General features: G+C 37.5%; 2 long non-coding RNA genes and 7 other non-coding genes across 9 annotated transcripts; 1 reads left to right on the top strand and 8 right to left on the bottom strand.

Moving 5' to 3' along the window:
• Window positions 1-3,155: 3,155 nt before the first annotated feature.
• LOC127516865 (U2 spliceosomal RNA) lies at window positions 3,156-3,346 on the bottom strand. Its single transcript, XR_007931111.1, has one exon. It is a non-coding gene; the product is annotated as a U2 spliceosomal RNA (small nuclear RNA).
• Window positions 3,347-3,988: 642 nt separating this feature from the next.
• On the bottom strand, window positions 3,989-4,152 carry LOC127516860 (U1 spliceosomal RNA). The gene has a single exon (XR_007931106.1). It is a non-coding gene; the product is annotated as a U1 spliceosomal RNA (small nuclear RNA).
• Window positions 4,153-6,008: 1,856 nt separating this feature from the next.
• LOC127516864 (U2 spliceosomal RNA) lies at window positions 6,009-6,199 on the bottom strand. Its single transcript, XR_007931110.1, has one exon. It is a non-coding gene; the product is annotated as a U2 spliceosomal RNA (small nuclear RNA).
• Window positions 6,200-8,259: 2,060 nt separating this feature from the next.
• On the bottom strand, window positions 8,260-8,423 carry LOC127516858 (U1 spliceosomal RNA). The gene has a single exon (XR_007931105.1). It is a non-coding gene; the product is annotated as a U1 spliceosomal RNA (small nuclear RNA).
• Window positions 8,424-11,419: 2,996 nt separating this feature from the next.
• On the bottom strand, window positions 11,420-17,899 carry LOC127515260 (uncharacterized). Its single transcript, XR_007930800.1, has 2 exons — window positions 17,727-17,899; window positions 11,420-17,410 (listed from the first exon to the last, which is right to left on the bottom strand). It is a non-coding gene; the product is annotated as an uncharacterized LOC127515260 (long non-coding RNA).
• On the bottom strand, window positions 11,421-11,584 carry LOC127516857 (U1 spliceosomal RNA). Its single transcript, XR_007931104.1, has one exon. It is a non-coding gene; the product is annotated as a U1 spliceosomal RNA (small nuclear RNA).
• LOC127516856 (U1 spliceosomal RNA) lies at window positions 13,218-13,381 on the bottom strand. The gene has a single exon (XR_007931103.1). It is a non-coding gene; the product is annotated as a U1 spliceosomal RNA (small nuclear RNA).
• LOC127516863 (U2 spliceosomal RNA) lies at window positions 17,734-17,924 on the bottom strand. The gene has a single exon (XR_007931109.1). It is a non-coding gene; the product is annotated as a U2 spliceosomal RNA (small nuclear RNA).
• Window positions 17,841-21,855, top strand: LOC127515259 (uncharacterized). The gene is made up of 2 exons (XR_007930799.1): window positions 17,841-17,981; window positions 19,659-21,855. It is a non-coding gene; the product is annotated as an uncharacterized LOC127515259 (long non-coding RNA).
• The last annotated feature ends 59 nt before the right edge of the window (window positions 21,856-21,914 follow it).

Here is a 21,914-nt window from a genome sequence, read left to right as displayed (position 1 = left end):
GGACCCTCCTAGAGGGGCTGATGTCCACCTACCACAGTCTCAAAAAAATCCTGTGGGAAACACTGCCTCCATTATCCAGAAATGGAAGAAGCTTGGAACCACCAGGACTCTTCCTAGAGCGGGCCATCCAGCCAAACTGAGCGATCGGGGGAGAAGGGTCTTACTCTGACAGATCTCTAGCGTTTCTGTGGAGAGAGGAGAACCTTCCAGAAGAACTACCATCTCTGCAGCACTCCACCAATCAGGCTTTTATGGTAGAGTGGCCAGACAGAAGCCACTCCTCAGTAAAAGGCACATGACAGCCATCTGGAGTTTGCCAAAAGGCACCTGAAGGACTCTCAGACCATGAGAAACAATTATCTGGTCTGATGAAACAAAGATTGAACTCTTTTGCCTGAATAGCAAGTGTCATGTCTGGAGGAAACCAGGCACCGCTCATCACCTGGCCAATACCATCCCTACAGTGAAGCATGGTGGGGGCAGCATCATGCTGTGGAAATGTTTTTCAGCAGCAGGAACTAGACTAGACTTTCAACAGACTAGACAGGATCGAGGGAAAGATGAATGCAGCAATGTACAGAGACATCCTTGATGAAAACCTACTCCAGAGCACTCTGGACCTCTGACTGGAGCGAAGGTTCATCTTCCAACAGGACAACGACCCTAAGCACACAGCCGAGATAACAAAAGAGTGGCTACGGGACAACTCTGTGAATGTCCTTCGAGTGGCCCAGCCAGAGCCCAGACTTGATCCCGAATGAACATCTCTGGAGTGATCTGAAAATGGCTGTGCACCAATGCTCCCCATCCAATTTGATGGAGCTTGAGAGGTCCTGCAAAGAAGAATGGAAGAAATTGCCCAAAAATAGGTGTGCCAAGCTTGTAGCATCATACTCAAAAACACTTTAGGCTGTAAATGGTGCTTCAACAAAGTATTGAACAAAGGCTCTGAATACTTATGTACACCGTGGTTCACTGCAAAACTCAGACAACTTCGTCAGGCCAAAGATGCCTACAGAGTGGGGACAGAGTCTTGTTTAAGCGGACCAAATACACAATGACAAAAGAACAGCGTGGCTAAGCAGTACTATTCTGGAAAGCTCAGGAACCATCTTACAGCCAATGACCCCTCATTAGTGTAGAAAGGCCTGAAAGTCATCACCAACTACAAGACCCCATCCCCCAGCACTGTTGAAATCCACAACTGGCCTGATGAGTTTTATTGCAGGTTCGGAAAAAAAAACCTGTCTCACACCCGGTCTCATCCTGTCTCATACCGAGCATTGGACAACAAATAATCTCATGAAAAAAAAAAAAAAAAATTGTGCTTTAAAATGTAAAATCAGCTGCTTATGTTCAGCTTTGTCTGATGTCTTATGTCTGTAATTATCGTCGTTTGCATAAAATCCAGAGTTTGTGCTCCACCGATCTTGATGGAAATATAGGCATCTTTACACAGCCGAGTTAGGCCGGGTCTGTACCTGCTCAAAATTCTGTGTAAAGACGCAATGCCGCATAAAAGCAGACCTAAAATACGCCGGGTCTGACCCACCTCAGCCCCTAGTATCAAAGGCGATTCTGATACTGTTTTGGTTCAGTGTAAATGAACGCAAGCTTTTGCTGCACTAAACTACGTCATTGTCATGACAACCAAAGGCACGTCAGCTCAGGCGGCGCGAGAATCAAAAGCGGAAGACAAAATATAGACCTCGCTTCATATTGTTTTAAGCAAATTAAAAAAAATGTATATACCAACAAGAGACAGTGAAGTAAAAGTGTTCTGTACTCACACCGTGAAGTCTCCATTTATAATCTTCCTTTGAAGGGGCAGATCGCTGCGCTGCTACATTTCTCTCAGATATGGTAAACGCTTAACACAATCAGCGTCACTGTAATTGTGTATTGTTATGTTATATTCCAAAAATCCTCTCTTTGAGGATGATATTTTCACCCACACACGACAGTCTGGTGACAGCTGCTATTCTGCCTGAAATGCTAACGCTAGCATCAATGTTCGTTTGTTGTGCCAGTGACTTTATGGCTCTTTGAGGGAAAAAAAAAAAAAAAAAAAACTTTTGCGGTGATGTACCCGGTGTAAAAATTCATCATTTTTTTTGTAGCACTTGATCCAAATGTAACAATTTTATTAAGAAATAGAAGATAACAGTACCACAGAATTATGACAAACATCAAAGCATGAGGATAGCTATAGCACGCAGAGAAAATAAATTTTTTATTTCGAGTTTTATTTCATTGTTTATTATTTGATTATTTTTAAATTCATTTTGTTAAAACTGTAGTTTTAAAATAGTAATGTTCAAAGCATTGTTTCCCAATATTTTAATTTCTATGTAAATGCATTTATGCCGCTTCAGAGAAGCATTAAACATTCTGTGTTAATGCACATTTTTGTGATTTTATGCCTCTACAGAGTTGGTTTCTGTGCCGCTTTTTCTGTGTAAAGATGCTTTATGAAGCAGCAAAATTAATGATGCGCTAATCTAAAACAGCCCTATTAGCCTGAAGAACCTGGAGGTGCCGTCACCAAGCATTAGTTTGTAAATAACTTCATCTATGCTGTGTCTTAAGTACAATAAAACAAAAATAAATAAAACTAAAATTACCATGATTACTAAACAGATAAAACTATTCTAATTCTAGAGTTAGCACTTGATATTTCTGTAATATGGCCAAATCATTCACAAAATCGTACAGAAAGGAATACGCATGTTCAGGCTTCAAGAGTCTATGGCAATAAGATTTGCTGTATTATAAAACAATGAAATTGGATCTGGGTAGGACAACATGTTGCTCCACCCACACCCAATTTCATTGGTTCATAATGTCGCCCCACCCCATTGTCCAGACTGCACTCTGTAATACTAGAATTGTGACCCACTGCTTTTCCACACAAAAGATTTTCATTGAATAATGCCTACTGTTTCACATGCATTTAAAAAAAAAAAAAAAAAAAAGCAGCATCACTACATGGCATTTTGTAATTATTAGGCTAGCATAACATTCCAAACATAATCATTCTATCTTCACTAGCACATAATCACTAATAAAAAAAAAAAAAACATAAATATTTTTTAAGTTCTTTAAAACTCTACAACCACACATGAAAAAACATTTCTTTTTTTTTAAACCTTTTAGGGGGGTGCACCGTTCCCGGAAGTACTGCAATACCGGGTCGATGCGTGGAGTGGACGGAGCAAGCCCCTATTCCATCTCCCTGTTCCAAAAATCAATTTAATATATGGTGCCCGGGTAGGGCACGTATCAGATATTAAACTGATAAGAACAGATACTACACTTGATCTTAGCCAAAAGGCCGAGAAGCGATACCCACAAATGGTCAACAGTAGCAACCACATTCTAGGAGACAGTAATTCTGATGATGGTAAGCTTCTATTTTATTTTTTACTCAAACAATTCTTGTATAGAATGTAATTGTTAACATTGCTAAAGTAAGGGGGGTTATGACCCCTTTAAGCCTTATCTAAGCACTGGTCGTTCACACCTCAGATTTGAAAAAGGCTCAAGAAATGGGTGTAGAAAGCTGTGATAATGTGATTGGGTAAAGGGTGAGAAAAGGGGAGGGGACATTATTCAAACACAATAACTCAATAGATGTACATCACACTCATTACAGACATGAAAGAACATTAAAATGTGATTGGAGACAAAGATAAAAAGCGTTGGGGGCATGCTACATTTTAAAAATTTTACCAAATTAAAAAAAAAAAAAAAAAAAAAACCTCTTAAACACCATTATCAGAGAAACATTTACTTCTCTGGCCATTCTCTTTTGAATTTTTGGTTTTCATTATCATCATCTGTTTATTTGAATAACCCATATCAGAAATACTGCTGTACCAATTCACAAATCAGAAAGTAAGATGAACTTTAACACAGCATTTTCAAATAAATGAAGTTACTCCTTGGAAAGTGAGCATATTTTAATTCTATTATTAGACCAGAAGATCAGGGGAGAGCGCGAACGCAGTCCCCCACTACCAGAAATTATGCAGTCGAGATTCCCACATTTGGGGAATTCGCAGGGGTCAGCACAACCGGAGTGCAATGGCTGAGCCTCGCCCTGGGTGAACCACCTTCTTGATCATGGTGTCTCCCCTGCCAGGTAAGTATGAGTTCCACACGCGCCCTGTAGGGGGGTCACTTGAGGGAACATCATTCTCAAAGATGGTGAGGAGTCACTTCACTACATATAGTTCATCAACGCAATCTATTCTAAACCCTCAATCTATACTGTAAACTCTGGATTTTGTTTAATCATCAGTCATGTCATTTTACAGTCATACAGTCTACGCTGACTGTTGACAATTAGACCTTCTGATTGGTCTACATTCACTGTACACTCAACAGTAGATCTCTCTACCAATCACAGAAGAAGATTTGACTGTACTCCACCAATCAGGCAAGAGACACTCCAAGTTTGTCTGCTCATTGACACTTTCATAAGTACAAACATTCCATTATCACAATTTAACAGGGACATTATAGAGCATAGGTCACTAACAGGTGGACTGCGGTCCGGGTCCGGACCCAGACCTACAGCCAAAACAGAAGGTTATGATTTAAAACCTGACGAAGAGCTTCTATTTTACCGGTGCAGTTTTTGTAGTCTTTACGGTAGTGGTTTAGTGGATGATGAAGCGCACAGGCCAATTGCATGCGAGTTAAGCCATCCCACGTGATACCATTCAGCCAATCAAGTCTGCGCATTCCAGGCAGTAAACATTGCGACTCTATAGTGCAGACAGATGAGAGAGTTAGAGGCAAGTTACACATGAAAAGAAGGTAGAAAGAAAAAGAAAGATAGCAATACATGTAGAAAACAAAGGGAGAGAAACAGACAACTGCGCCAGAGAAAGTTGAGAAAAAGACGAGAGATGGAGAAAGGGAGAGAAACAGGCAAGAGCAAGTGCAAAACCTGAAAAGCGTTACTACAAAAACAGTCAATAACCTCAATGTTACACACTGTACTGTCACCAAATTCAGTTCACACATCACTGATGTCTTGCTAGTTATACTACAACACTTATTTTGGAAAAATGTCAACAGCACAGTGTATTACAGTGAAGTTATTAAATATTTTATTAGCATTATAAAAAAAAAAAAGTCATAAATTATGCAAAAAGACATTTTTCCAAAAAAAGAGTTGTAGTATAACCAGCAGGACAGCAGTGACATGTGAACTGAATTTGGTGGCACTACAGTGTGTAACATTGAAGTTATTCACTGTTTTTGTAGTAACACTTTTCAGGTTTTGCACCTTGCAGACGGTCCCATCGAATCAGTCTCTTAGCCGTCTGCGCATAGAGATCAATGTATTTTGTCTACTGCGAAAGAAAGCTTGTTTTTAGGGAAATTAGGTTGTAGCTCTGTATTGCTAGAGTGACAAGAGAGTGGTCAATGTATAAGAGTGAAACCAAAGTGACAGGCCTTAGATGTTCAACATTCTGGTACTGGTAATTTATTATTAGACAATTCAATCTGTCAAATAAATTCTAAAAAAAAAAAAAAAAAAATGCAGTAAAATTGTCACGACAACGCTGGTTAACTGATTGCACCGCATGAACACACAGCCCACTGTAATTTAATTAAATGTGTTTTATTAACTTATTTTGTCACAATACATGTTTAAAAATTAATAGACAATGGAAAAATATGTTTTGCATGTACAACGGTGTAGTTGCAGCATCTACCAGCAGGGGCAAACTGGACTAAGCCAAACTGTGCACAAACGTTTATCATTGAATAACAAGGCCTACTGATTCACATGCAGTTTAAAAAATAAATAGATAAGCAGCATCACTATATAGCACTTTTTTAATATTAAGCTAGCATTCCATTCATAGATAATATCATTACCACGATAAGATTACTAACAATAATTTTTAAAAAAGAAAAGAAAAATACATACTCTTTAAAACTCTACAACCACACATGACAAAAACATTTCTTTTTTTTAAACACTTTAGGGGGGGTGCACCGTTCCCGGAAGTACTGCAATACCGGGTCGATGCGTGGAGTGGACGGAGCAAGCCCCTATTCCATCTCCCTGTTCCAAAAATCAATTTAATATATGGTGCCCGGGTAGGGCACGTATCAGATATTAAACTGATAAGAACAGATACTACACTTGATCTTAGCCAAAAGGCCGAGAAGCGATACCTACAAATGGTCAACAGTAGCAACCACATTCTAGGAGACAGTAAATATGATGATGGTAAGCTTTTATTTTATTATTTTTACTCAAACAATTCTTGTATAGAATGTAATTGTTAACACTGCTAAAGTAAGGGGGGTTATGACCCCTTTAAGCCTTATCTAAGCACTGGTCGTTCACACCTCAGATTTGAAAAAAGCTTAAGAAATGGGTGTAGAAAGCTGTGATAATGTGATTGGGTAAAGGGTGAGAAGAGGGGAGGGGACATTATGAGGGGGGGAGGGGTTCAAACTAGAGATGCACCAATACTAAATTTCTCCACCGATAGCCGATTATTCACAGTGATATCCGCCGAAACAGATATAATAAAATAATAAATAAAATATGCATTACAAATATAGTTACAAAAGTTACTAAGTCAAGAACGATTGAATTTTCTCTTTGTTGTTGTTTGATTAGTGTTGATATAGAGATGGCAGCAGGAATATTAATGCTGTCACTTTAAGAGCTGCAGCACAGAAAACAGCGCACGTTTCGTCTTGCGCTTCACAATAAAATTACTTTTTCTCGTTTCACGTTTTGGATGTGTGTGCAGCACAGAAAACAGTGCACGAGATGTCTTGCGCGTGAATGCTTTAAAATCACTTTTTCTGTGAGCGCGCTTTGGACGTGTGTGCAGCACAGAAAACAGCGCGCGAGTCGTCTCGCGCTTTAATGGTTTAAAATCATATTTAAATGCACACAAAAGAATCGAAATTTTAATTTTATAACAAGTATCCGATTTTTTGACCTCAAGTATTCAATTCCCAACCCCCTAACTAAAAACTTATTTTATAATGAATGTTACCTTCGCCTGAGGCAGGGGAGTTGGAGCTGGGAGACGATGGAGACATTGAGCTAGATGGCGTGTTTTTTTTGTAAATGATTCATTATATTACTAGTGTTGCCTCCTTTGTTGATAAATGACAAGCAGCAGCTTCTAATTCGCCATTAACACAGAAATATACGGAGATAAAACAACACAAGTATCGATAACAGTATTGTTTGTCCTGAAGCTTATCGGTAGTCCGGTATTGACCCAATTACGTACCGGTCCAAAAAATTACCGGTTCTCGGTACTCATCTCTATAGCAACAAAGAAAGAGCGCGCTCTGTGTGAAACAGGCTGTAGTGTACAAGCATAAACAAAACACGACGCCTCCGTCGACTGTGCTTTAGTTAAATTGCTGAAAATAACGAGCGTTTTGTCACTGTAATTTTACTTTGGTCACGCGAGACGCAAGAACGTTGCTATGGTTTCCAAGCTGTCAATCATCGCAGTTTCAAGAGTGAGTCGTGTTCCGTACACACGCAACGATAATTTAGGTGATTCACTCGCGCATTTAAATGCGGTTGTCACTCCTGAAACTTACAGCGTGTACATGGCCTTTAAATATGCAGCGCATCCCGAGATCAATTGTAATATTGCGCTTTATAGACGGAGAGCGGCGCTCAGTCAGTGTTCACGACAAATGAAAATGTATCTGTGCTAAACTTATACTCAAGCACTGGCGATTGAAATCTAACAAGACAGGCATTATTTAGTCGCCTAGCATTAAAATTTGCATATGTGAGTGATTTACTCGCATTGTAGAGGAATGATTATGTAGTATAGTACAAATATTCTGACTGTCGCTTACACTGTCCTCTATGTTCCCATAAAGAACGAAGATGAAGTTAGCTGGTTGATCGACGTTTAATCATAGAAAAAACGAGGACAAACATGCAAAGGTGGACAGAAAATGTTCTCACAGTGAGATTGATGTTACAAATTGCCATGCAAGCGCTACAGCAAAAATCCGCCAGAGAAACCAGCGGTAAATAAGTACTGTTAACTAACGTTTCGTTGAATATTTAATAGTTTTATTAAATATATATTGTTTCAAATATAAATGTACATTTAAAAAAAAAAAATGTACCAAGCTATACAAAGCATTTGTGATCTCAGAGGTAATCTGAATATGTGTCTCCTACAAACACACTGTTCACACAAACACTACAAATCTATCTTTGAACCAGAAAATCAGGGGAGAGCGCGAACGCAGTCCCCCACTACCAGAAATTATGCAGTCGAGATTCCCACATTTGGGGAATTCGCAGGGGTCAGCACAACCGGAGTGCAATGGCTGAGCCTCGCCCTGGGTGAACCACCTTCTTGATCATGGTGTCTCCCCTGCCAGGTAAGTATGAGTTCCACACGCGCCATGAAGGGGGGTCATTTGAGGGAACATCATTCTCAAGGACGATGGGGCGACATTTCAATAGACACATAACACATATAATTCAACGCAATCAAAGCGCAGAATATTGTCGCCTGTTCTTGGAAAGTTTCGCCGCAAATCTAGCTATAAACAAATTTTTATTTTTTTGTAGCGAACACTTTCCCATGATGCAACAGCAGTTCGACCAGCCAATGGAATAACAGATGTTTAAAACCATGATTTTTAGTCCACAGTAATCAGAGCGAATAAGCTGAAAACCCCAAATAAACCCAAGCTGAAATAAACGCTAGACAATTGATCTTTTGAAGTTCGACGTATGCTAAGATAGTAATAAACGACCAAAGGCATTATAAAATGAAAGTATGATGTAATCAACACAGGAGCCGTCAAAAGGAAGCCATTACGTCACTTCCGTGAAATTAGAACAAAGGGCGCCAGTACATTTCACAAACAACGAGCCATATTAAACATCGTGACACCATCAAAACGTTCAAATATAAAGCTTCTCTTTGATCAACATTGTCTATAATGAAATTATGTGGATAGCAGCACAAATCGCACATAACATGTTTTAACTAAAAGCATGATAGGTAAAGAATCAGCAGACGGAGAATAGTAAAACCGGGTTATTTTATTAAACAAAAAAGCAGTCGCTCCCCTATATTTCGTTGTCTTCAGCCTTTTAACTGCACGCCTAAAACAATAAAGCAGCAAGACTTTTAAACAGACACCAATATGCGTTTAGTTTATTTTTCTAATAAACGAATGCGCATAAACAGACGTCAAAAGATTTACCGTGTCACTCTAAAACGCAGGTTAAAGCAGCGCTATCAGATATCTGATCTGATTATTTTTTTTATTTTATTTTCTTTAAGAAGTCTCTTCTGCACCAGGGCTGCATTTATTTGATCCAATACAGCAAAAGCAGCAATATTGTTAAATATTTTTTTACAATTTAAATAAACTGTTTTCTATTTGAATACATTTTAAAATGCAATTTATTCCTATGTTGACAAAGCTACATTTTCAGTAGGGTTGCAACTAACGATTATTTTGATTATTTGCCTTTCTTGTAAAACAAAATCGAAAATTCATGGATAACAACAATTATATTGTAGCATTAAAAATACTGCAGAGACTAAAGAGCTTACACATACTGATGGATTAACCATTGCAGAAGCATGAAAAATGATTTTGGTAATCACCAATACTGATAGTTTAGGACAGCTGTGGCACAAACCTTACACTGGGTGGCAGAGGTCTAATAAATTTGTTAATCACTGTAGATAGTGAATATAGTTTAAATCTCTACATTAAAAATTATAAGATAATAAAGAAACCTCTTTACTATTATTTCTTTATTTTGTAAATATAGGCTAAGAAACGTCTTACATTTATATTCGATGCCGTTATCCCTTTACAGTACTCTCATAAAATACATGAATGGCATGTTGACTTTTAAATCTGAATTTAACTTTAAACAACAGATATTTTAGCAAAATGAATATTTTTGCTCTGATTATTGTCTCCCTCTCTCCCGCGTTTCATCTGTCTGACGCGGGTGCGCGCGCCGGCGCTCACTCAGTAAAGTTTTTACCGCAGACTGTCAGGACGAACATTTATGCAAAATGGAAATGTTCGCGTGAATTAATAACATTTACAGATAAGGATATAGCCGCAGAATGAACGTTTTGCGCTGAGGACGCACGTGCATAGGCCTATGTCAAAGCTAAAGGCAAGCCATTATGCTAACGCATTAGCTTGAAGCTTAAAATAAAGAATTCTTATGTTTTGGGCAGCTTGGATCACGTACCTTTCCTGCAGCAGCTCGCCCTGTTTCCTCCATTATTTTTAGATGCATTTTTGTCCATAGCAATGCGTTATTCAGTGCTTTAATTTGACGCGACTGGCAGAAGTTTTCCGTGCACGGGCAGACCCGACTAATCGATAATGAGAATAGTTGTCGATGATTTTCATTATCGATTTTATTGAATAGTTGTTGCAGCCTTAATGTTCAGCAACATTACTTATCACTGTTGAAAACAGTTGTGTATGATTTTTTTTCCCACCCCCAGGATTCTTAAAAGAATAGAAAGTTTAAAAGAACAGCATTTATCTGAAATAGAAAGCTTTTGCGCTACCATTTAAAAGTTTGGGGTCAGTAAGATTTTTTTTTTTTTTTTAAGAAATTAAAGAAATTGATACTTTTATTCAGCAAGGATGCATTAAATTGATCAAAAGTGACTAAAGTTACAAAAGCTTTCAGATAAATGCTGTTCTTTTGAAGTTTCATCAAAGAATCAAAAAAATTATACACAACCATTTTCAACTTTAACTGAGCAGCAAATCGGCATATTAGAGTGATTTCTGAAGGTCATGTGACATTGAAGACTGGAGTAATGATGCTGAAAATTCAGCTTTGTATCACAAATAAATTGCATTTTAAAATATACTCAAATAGGGTTTTTTTTTTTTTTTTTAATTGTAAATTATTTTACAATATTGCTGATTTTGCTATATTTTGGATCAAATAAATGCAGCCTTGGTGAGCAGAAGAGACATCTTTTAAAAACTTTTAAAAATCTGACAGATCTAATAATTTAAAACATAAATTTACCACATTTTAATCACGATCGTGCAGCCCTAGATCTCACCACGCCAGTTTGAAGGAACAACTTTCGACGAGTGTAAATAAAATGCAATTCAGGTAAAACTCAGCAGGAAGACATTTAGAAGGGAAAAAACTGTAGTTCATCAGCAGCAGCAAACAGGAGAACAAATCTCACCATGCGAGTAGATCTCACCATGCGAAGGAACAACTTTTGGCGAGCGTAAAAAATAAATAAAATAAAAACCATGTAGTTAATTTGCTTTAAAAAAACCCATCATGTTTTGCATTATTAATAAGACAACAATCTCCTCGATTAAGAGCACACATTCATTCTTTTCTTAGACCAGAAGATCAGGGGAGAGCGCGAACGCAGTCCCCCACTACCAGAAATTATGCAGTCGAGATTCCCACATTTGGGGAATTCGCAGGGGTCAGCACAACCGGAGTGCAATGGCTGAGCCTCGCCCTGGGTGAACCACCTTCTTGATCATGGTGTCTCCCCTGCCAGGTAAGTATGAGCTCAACACGCGCCCTGTAGAGGGGTCACTTGAGGGAACATCATTCTCAAAGACGGTGAGGCGTTACTACATGTTTCCATCTGTTTTTGAATGGTTTTGCTAGTCTCACTTTTAAATAAAGATGAATCTTTATTTAAAATCCACTGAAAAGAAAGCCTCTGCATTCTGAGGGTGACAATCATCATCATCATCAGCAGCAGCAGCAGCAGCAGACAGGAGAACAAATCTCACCAACTTTTGATGAGCGTAAATAAAATGCAATTCAGGTAAAACTCAGCAGGAAGACATATAGGGAAAAACTGTGTAGATAATTTGCTAAAAAAAAAAAAAAAAAATCGTGTTTTGCATTATTTATTATCAGTTTTGAGAGATGATACGAATGCAAATGAAAAAATTTAAACATTGAGCCACAAAGACTGCTTTCACTTTTAAAAGCAATTTCCAAATCACCAAATGTTAGCCCTTGTGTTGTGTTGAAAACCCTATAAACACAAGTGATGTTCCCGGTCAAAAATGACTGGCCTGCAAAAAAATAGCTTATAAATCTCTTGTTATGCTAGCTTATCACCAAATATTGGATTCAATCTTTTTGTCAGCTTGTTTTCTTTCAATTAGGACAGGTTTATTTAGGACAAAATTATTTAGAAGACTTATTAGTAAATAAATAATTTATCTCAAAAGTTAATGTTTATTAAACGATATGCATAGAATAGAATCCTCTGAAAATATCCCACTTCCCTGATTCTACTTCATTACCATCCTGAAGTTAAGTGATTCACAGTTGCTTAAAGGGTTAGTTCACCCAAAAATTAAAATTCTCATCATGCACTCACCCTCAAGTTGTTTCAAACACATATGAGTTTTCTTTCTTCAGTTGAACACAAAAGATGATATTTTGAAGAACGTTGGTAACCAGACAGTTGATGGTAGCCATTGACTTAGATAGTTAGGGTTGGGAATCGTGAGAAATCGGGTTCTGCCTAACGAATCCGGCTTCTTTTGTGTTCAGCAGAAGAAAGAATCTCATACTGATTTGGAACAAAAATTTTCATTTTTGGGTGAACTTACCCTTTAACGCCAGCCAGAAGCAAAATGGACACAAACTGATTTCAGTTTAAAACAAAAAGCATTCATGGCTAGACAACAAATAAGACAAGTCTCCTCGATTAAGAGCACACATTAATTCTTTTTTTAGACCAGAAGATCAGGGGAGAGCGCGAACGCAGTCCCCCACTACCAGAAATTATGCAGTCGAGATTCCCACATTTGGGGAATTCGCAGGGGTCAGCACAATCATAGAAAAAATGAAGACAAACATGCAAAGGTGGACAGAAAATGTTCTCACAGTGAGATTGATGTTACAAATTGCCATGCAAGCGCTGCAGCAAAAATCTGCTAGAGAAACGTATAACCGCCTATTGACCAGCGGTAAATAAATACTGTTAACGTTTTGTTGAATATTTTATCGTTTTATTAAATATATATTGTTTCAAATATAAATGTACATTTGAAAATTGTACTGAGCTGGGAAAGAGTGCCAAGCATTTGTGATCTCAGAGATAATCTGAATATGTGTCTCTTAAACACACTGTTCACACAACCACTACAATTCTATCTTTGAACCAGAAGATCAGGGGAGAGCGCGAACGCAGTCCCCCACTACCAGAAATTATGCAGTCGAGATTCCCACATTTGGGGAATTCGCAGGGGTCAGCACAACCGGAGTGCAATGGCTGAGCCTCGCCCTGGGTGAACCACCTTCTTGATCATGGTGTCTCCCCTGCCAGGTAAGTATGAGTTCCACACGCACCCTGTAGGGGGGTCACTTGAGGGAACATCATTCTCAAGGACGGTGAGGCTACATGTTTCCATCTGTTTTTGAATGGTTTTGCTAGTCTCACTTTTAAATAAATGTATCGTCCTATTTCTTAGCAAACAAATTCCCCTAATAATGCAATGCAAGCGTCAATGAGCTAATAGAACAACAGAAGTCTTCAAATCCATAATTGTATGAGATCAATGATCAGAATATTGTGACATAAAAAGAAAGAACTGGGTACAAAATATAACATCAGAACGTTAGGACTATGTGATGAAACTGCTTTTATGTGCTTATTAAAGCTATAAAAGGAAACCACAGCAGCCATGCAGGAACTATGATTTTGAAGTCACTTCTGGGAAGTTGTGACACTGTCACATAAAATACATGTTTTACCGCTCTATTTATTATAATGATTTTATGTATAATAGAGTTTTAATTGGTTTCCATGTTTTTTAATCAATTTTTCCTCTTATTGGTTTTAATATATGTCTTTAAATGAGTCTGCGTCTGCCCGTCATGTGACTGATCACATGGCAGGAATCAGGAAGTAAGTCAGCATAAAGGAGGCAGCATGGCAAACAAACAGGGTCATTAAGCAAATCGACCACAAGCTGGATTGAGGAGTTTCATTTTATGGATTTACCTTTCCGGTGGACACTTTCACATTGGGACTTTCAACACACTAGGATTCTTACGGACTGTTTTATGGTATGAAGAAAACGGACTCTATGCTTTTAACAGCCTAAGTTATTCTAGTTTTATTGTGTTGTTATAAGTTCCTTGTGAATATTGTAAATACATATTATTTACTCACTTTATTTCTGTTGTACGTCTCATCTTTTTAAACACTCCAAACCCTCACACAGTTTAATCTGACCCCATTTTAATTGATGTAAATTCAACCTTCTGGGCTGAACGTTATAAAGTTCAAACAAAAGGAACTCTTATGATGATTCGCCAAAGCATACAAAACAGCACCACATTATGCTGTAACATTAATCTTGCAGTGTCACCAGCTTTTTCCTTATTTCTGAATCAAAACAATAATAATGAATTACAATTTAAGTGGTACAAATATGAGACTTATACAGCACAAAAAAGGAACATGAAATGACTAAATTATGATCCATGAGTGAGCTGCATTTAAGTGTGACATTGGGGGGTGTGATAGTGGTGGGTGGTAGAGGTGTAATGGTACACACAAATGACGGTACTGAAGTCATGGTTCTGTACGGATTCAGTACAGCAGGAGGGAGAAAACTAAACAAAATTGTTTTCTTTTTTTAAAACAATGGTTTACTGAACAAATTGTGTCTCTCTCTTTAACATTTTAATTAATTTAAGGATTAAAAAAAAAAAAAAAAAAAAAATCTCTCTCTGCTAATGCTGTAAACTATTTATATAGGAAGCACTTTCTTTCCTATTACTATAATATCAAAGGTTACAATTAACAACAGAGCCCAAATTATTAAATTGCTTTTTTAAATATTAAATTTATTTTTATATATAATGATCAACACTCACATAAAAATTGTATGCAAACATGTAAATTGCATATAAGGCAGTTTTTGCATTAACTTCTCAATCTGTTTCTACTCCAATTCGATGTTAAAATATATTCATTGACAGTGGCCATCATTACTTGTTTTCATGACAGATTAATTTAAACTTACATTAAACATATACATTAAATAATCAAGACAGGTTAAGTAAAATATAATGGATATATAGGCTAATGTGCATATATGTAGCGAAAGAGTTAATTTCTCTAGCAAACTAACAAACTGTAGACACTGAATGGCATTCCTGAGGTAAATGCTATGTGACATTGTTTACAAGCCATTTCATTGATGTCTTTCCTTGGTTGAAACACTACTGAGCAATCGAGATACGTTTCTGTAAGTTGTACTGTTTCTTTCAACATACCTTCAGATGTTCATTTAAGTTTATTCTGTAACTAGTATTAAAGAGGAAGAGATGATCATGTTCACTTGTGCTCAGCTCTGTCGCTTGAAATGAGGCGCCTGTACAGTGATCTGTCACGTCACATTAAAGAGTGACAAAACGGCATTTATTGTTTGAATTTCGTGATAAAATGGACTGAATTTGCGGAATGAGACTTTTTTTTAATCGAAAGTAACAACACAGAGCTTATTGCGATTATTGGTGGATAATGGTGGTTAAAAGTGGTTAATGGGCTAAAGGCCTACAACTATGTATTCGTCAGTACAAATACATTTTCGGTACAAATACGTGTACCAATACACCCCTAGTGGGTGGAAGTGGTAAAATGAGAATATACTTTTTATTACTTACTAAATGTGCAATAAAGAAAAAAATCCTTATTTTAGAATGCATATACGAGTAAGCAAACCTGTATGGGTGGGTTTTTTGGGCATTGTTTGTGATTCTGTTGACTGTCTATATTATGTTTCAGCTCAGCTGATTTTTGGATTAATGGTAAAGGGAGAGAGAAGTTTATAAGTGAGATTAAAAAGAATGCTTAAAAGCAGCAAGCGGTTTAAAAAAAAACAAATCATACTAGGCTAAATGGGGAATTATACAAAATACCAAAACTACATTATATACTACTGTATATGGGCTAATATAATTTCTCAGTTTTTGTCTTCTTTATCATGCTTTCAACACAAGAAGCACAAAGGGGATTCAGCAGATCCTGAAGACTCCCTGCAATGATGCTGTATCCTCACCCTGAGTCTCTCTTTGGATTTTACAAACCTTTCCTTGCTCCTTATTTTTAATAAACCTTTAATAAACATTAAACTTCCCAGTGTTGGTCTTTGTGAAAAGAGCAGATACACCTAAGTATGATTAACACTAAATTTAGCACACAATCTTTATTTCTATTTAGATTGCTCCTGCTGACTGGAGCATATTTTCTCCTCTCCGTGTCAGTAGGGAAACCGTACATTCATACTGCTTTCTCTGAGTGACTGGATAATCCTCATGCAACCCTGCAAACCATAGTGGAGACTACAAGAACATGGAGGAAAGGGCAGACAAAATGCTTGACATGCAGTTTGTTAGAAATGTATAAATCCATTGCGCTAAATCAGTGCAAAAGTCAGTGTGTATGTATATAATCATGTTTTGTTTTAGAATTTAATATATTATGTATTAATTTATATAGTAACAAGTGCATGGGGTGCATAAGAATTGTAAACATTAAGATTAATTAAATTTCACTAAATTAAATGTTACATTTCACTTGTTTGCAATGGATTTTTTAAGATAATCACCTGTCACCTGCAGGTCTCATGTCCTTCTGAAACCATAGTGAACATGACAAAAGTTTAAGATCATAAAAATACTTCAAAACAACTGCAACACGGCCTTTAACCAAGGTAACGTTAGCCAGAAATACGTTAACAAGGCAGGCAATGCTGGCTGACCACACTAATCCTCAAATATTAGCAGATTATTATCTTTTAAAAACAACATTGCTGTAGCTACATACACATACTGCATTCACATGTCGGTGTATTATATAACTATTGTAACCAATGCATTTATTGACTACAAATTACCAAAAAAAAAAAAAAAAAAAATCAAAAACAAAAAGCATGTCCTTAATTTAATTTCATATGTTGGTATTAATTCAGTGTTTATAATGCTAATACTTGAACTTCAAAGAATTAACCCAAACTGACTGGGTTTCTAGAGAGCAAAGGTTTTGTGAAAAAAGTGGAAGACTTAAACACTAAGTCTGTAAAATAAACTGTTAAAAGGATTTGATGATCACTAGCGATAGTATTTTATTCTGTGTTGTCATCATTCAAGTTGGATTTTAGCTTTAATGTACGGTTTTTTTTTTTTTTTTTTTAACAAAACAGCTGATATTGCCATAGAAAGTAGTGGACTGCTCCGAAATGGCGGAAACGCAGGGCTGCTGCTGGGCGCCAGTGTCTACGCGAATCACGTGACGATCAAGCGTTTTGAACTTCCGTTGTCGCAACTCTGCTTCCTGGTTGCTCACAGCCACTGAAAAAACATAGCAACCTACGTCAAAAAAAAAAAAAAACTAGTAGTGTCCGTTCTTCCGACGACTACATTCATTTAGCAGACACTTTATCCAAAGCGACTTACACAAGCGATTCTTCCTAAGAAGGCAGTATCACGCGAAGTACTAAAATACAACGTGCAACATTATTCAAAGGAATACAAGCTAGCATAATGCAGATAACGACCATTCTTAATTTAAATGAACCATAAAAAACAACTACTAGCAATACACTATAAACCAAGATAAATAACACAACACTGCTCACTATCAAACACTGCAATTCTATTTTTTTACCAGTTTAGGGGGGTGCACCGTTCCCGGAAGTACTGCAATACCGGGTCGATGCGTGGAGTGGACGGAGCAAGCCCCTATTCCATCTCCCTGTTCCAAAAATCAATTTAATATATGGTGCCCGGGTAGGGCACGTATCAGATATTAAACTGATAAGAACAGATACTACACTTGATCTTAGCCAAAAGGCCGAGAAGCGATACCCACAAATGGTCAACAGTAGCAACCACATTCTAGGAGACAGTAAATACGACGACGGTGAGTATGTACTTATTTAAATTCTAAAAGCTTTTGTGTACATACTATTATAAAGATTACACAGTCAAATAAATACTTGCTAATATCATGCAGTTAAAAAAATACTAAGTTTCTTCAACAAAGTCTGACAAGGAAGAGGGGACATGCTAATGAGGTACTAGTTCTCCAATCAGAAACATGGATACAATTCCAGGAGATTTAGAAAATGAATCGCAAACGTATCAAACGGAAGATGAAAATAACATCATCTAGTACATAACAGCAGAGGTAAAATTCCCAGAATCTATGAAGTTAATGTAAAATATTGTCTTTAAATGCGGTAAGGATCTGCCCCCCAGTGGACAATTGTAGAATTGCAACTGCCTTTCCAACAGCTCCACACTGACACGTGTAAAACTCATGTATAAACATATTAATACTTAGAAAGGGAAATACCTTTGTACAAAACAACGCTATATAACTAACTCAACTGAATAAGAACAGACATCGTGACTTTTTTTGATGATAAACCACCAAGGCACATTCTCCTCCACCAAACCGTTTTGACATTGCATCATTAAATATTGCAAACATCTCCTGCACACACAACCAGCCCCTTCAACAATTTTTGCACTTTCAAGTCAGAATATTCATTAAAGTACTCAACTATATGTTTGCCTCGCACAAAATTTTATGAGTACTTATCTCCACGCTATTAGGCCTACTAATTGCACAATTGGGCCATGTCACATCCATCAACTCATATATTTGATCTCAGATAACGCAATAATTGAGACAACATCCCGGTGTTGTAAATTCATACGTTTTGAAAGTTGAAATAACGTGTATTATTTATGTTAATTTGATAGCATTACGTTACATGTGAAACAGCATCGCCAAAAACCACCGATTGAAAACTGTCGACAACTTCGACAAAACATCTCAGATAATTAATCAGATTGAGTGTAGATTAATGTTACACGAAATGTTTTAAATTACTTACCTTGCTTTGAGCCCGAGCTGAAGTAACACTCGTTAAACTGAACGACGAAAATCGTCGTCACGCGAACAGTGCTCAAGTGCGCCACCTAATGACGTTACGTATTTACGTGATCTGTCACGCGCCCAGTAAGGTCAAATATCTAGTTTTAACTTACTTTAGTTTTTGACCCAAAAGCTTGTTGTACTGTTGTTATTAAAATGTTATGTTATTTTTATCAACGTTTAAAAGTTTTGAAGGGGACATAACACAGTTTCTGCCAATCTCATGTTAATTTTGAGTACCTATAGAGTAGTATTGCATCCTTCATATCGCCGAAGAGTCTTAATCAGATTTATAAAAGACGGATACAACTGTACCTCTTCTTTCCGAAAACAGTAGAGCTCCTGCAGGCGTGCCGTGGGCGGAGCTAAAGAGTCACGAGCACAATAAACAAATGGACACTTAAAATGGTTTTATAATTCTGCCATCACGTGCTCTCGTAATTATCGTAAATACGTGTTTCCTTGATAAAAAATTGCACATGAACGCCCAACCCTTTCGAAACTTGAATGTGTTGAGTTCGTAATTACGATTTCAGAAGTGTGAATTATCAAATTTCCGATAGCACGTGAAGGCAGCATTAACACACACAATACATAATCGCATTACCCCTGGATAACTTTGATTCTCTATACGTTTGTGTTGTTTCCATTAAGCCCGGAAAACACCAAGCCGATGCCGACGAACTAGTGGCGACGAAAGCAGACTGCGGAGTTGGCACACGTCAGCAGCATCTGGGTCCAAAGCTGCCGACACACCAAACCGACGCTCGACACCCGACGGCTGACGAGGACGAAAAAAGCAGACGATGATCAACTTCAGCCAATACTGAGAAAACCTAGTCGGCCGACGAACAAAAAGTGCCCGACAGCCAACCGTTGGCTTGGTGTGTTCCGGGCTTCATGTGCACTTATATGCCGATTGCCAACAAAACACAGACATTTGATGCAGTTTTACTTACTGCTTGCGGCGACTCATGACCAGGATCTTTTATCGCTGGGATCGCTCCATCTTTCCGTTTCAAACAATCTGCAAATCCAGAGTCGAACTGGGCCTTGTTTATAAACATTCATCACCGAAATGCCGGGAACAACAAACACACTTGCACAAGTTGCTGCCCCGGAAAAACAAACTGCATCCACTGTTCCCTTAACGCTGGGTTTTTTGGGAAGCTGAACAAGGTCATCTTTCCCTCACAACGAAAAACACACCTTTTTGGGGACATTGTTGATTTTGTGGTCTGAAAACAAAATGACTATTTCTGGAGCAAGTCCTGTGCAGCGCTGCCGATGACTTCTGTATCCCGAACGAAGCAAGTTGATGGGCGTGCTCTTGCTCGCTCTGGTTGATGTGTGCGCGCGCTTTTCCGGGAGAAGTGTCCATACAAGGAATTCCATCCTTTATGACATCATACAGGGCCATAATGAAAAAAAATCCCGAAATTTATGCTGCCTTCACGTGGCAATTAATCGCAAATACGAGTTTTCTAGGTAAAAATTGCACATGAATGCACATTTCGACACTTGAATGTGATGAGCTTGTAATCACGACTTCAGAAGTGTGAATTATCAAATTTAGCATGTGAAGGCAACAATATACAATTATTAGCTGGGGAAGTGGATTCACTTATTGTAGAGTTAAAGAATTAGTTCACTTCAGAATTAAAATTTCCTGATAATTTACTCACCCCCATGTCATCCAAGATGTTTATGTCTTTCTTTCTTCAGTCGAAAAGAAATTATGGCTTTTGAGGAAAACATTCCAGGATTTTTCTCCATATAGTGGACTTCAACAGGGTTCAGTGGGTTGAAGGTCCAAATTGCAGTTTCAGTGCAGCTTCAAAGGGCTGTACACGATCCCAGCTGTGGAATAAGGGTCTTATTTAGCGAAATGATTGGTCATTTTCTAAAAAAAAAATAAATAAATAAAAATTTATATACTTTTTAACCACAAATGCTCGTCTTGCACTAGCGTCCATGACTTTGAGCATTACGTAATCACACTGGAAAGGTCACGCATGACATAAGTGGAAGTACCGACCGAATGTTTACAAAGCGAATGTGCACGATTTTGAGGAGAAAATGAAATGGAGTTTTTCAGTACTTTCATCTACATCACGCGTGACCTTTCCAGTGTGATTACGTAATGTGTGAAGTCGTGGACGCTAGTGCAAGACAAGCATTTGTGGTTAAAAAGTATCCTTTAACAAAAGTTACCATGAGCATCGTAATGTTTAAAGCGGATGTGATAACAAATGTCAGTAGACAGGGAAGATCTTAAAACGAGCAGTTCAATCATAAATCCGTAAGATCTTACCTTCATGCTGTGGAAATACAAACCGGAAGAATGAACACAACAAGCAAAAAGGGGCGGGGCAACATAAGGTCCCTTCAGTCACCACAATGTGTTTTAGTTATTATAACCAGGGCTGGAAATGGCTGAGATTGGAAAGTTTTTTTTTTTTTTACTTTCAATGACTTTTCAGATTATTTAAATATAAAATATTATATAATCTATAATAACATGAAATAGGCCTATTTCATGTTTCCTCCAAACAATATTTTCTTAATTATCAAGCAGGCACATGAAAGGTCAATGAACAACATTTATGAATTGTGTGTGGCACAAACATGTTCATTCAACAGAATCTCTGCTTGGAGAAAATTACCTGTTTGATTTTGGCCAAATTAAAGATACATTGTTTAGGAATTACTGAATTGAACAGGTCACAAACATTTTAAATACAATTGTACAATGTTAGTTGCTGCAGTCTATTTACAAAAGCCATTAATTAATTTGAATGAATTATTATTTTTTAAAAATCGGTTTGAATAAATGATTCAATTATTAAGATGTCACTTGTTTCATTACTGGATGAATCAAAGTTTTTGAACAAATCTTTTTATTGAATG

This window comes from Ctenopharyngodon idella, chromosome 7 (genome assembly GCF_019924925.1).
Source record: "Ctenopharyngodon idella isolate HZGC_01 chromosome 7, HZGC01, whole genome shotgun sequence".
In the NCBI taxonomy this organism is placed as follows: Eukaryota; Metazoa; Chordata; class Actinopteri; order Cypriniformes; family Xenocyprididae; genus Ctenopharyngodon; species Ctenopharyngodon idella.
Note: the sequence above shows the minus strand (reverse complement) of the source record. Positions and strands in the feature narration are given on the sequence as shown.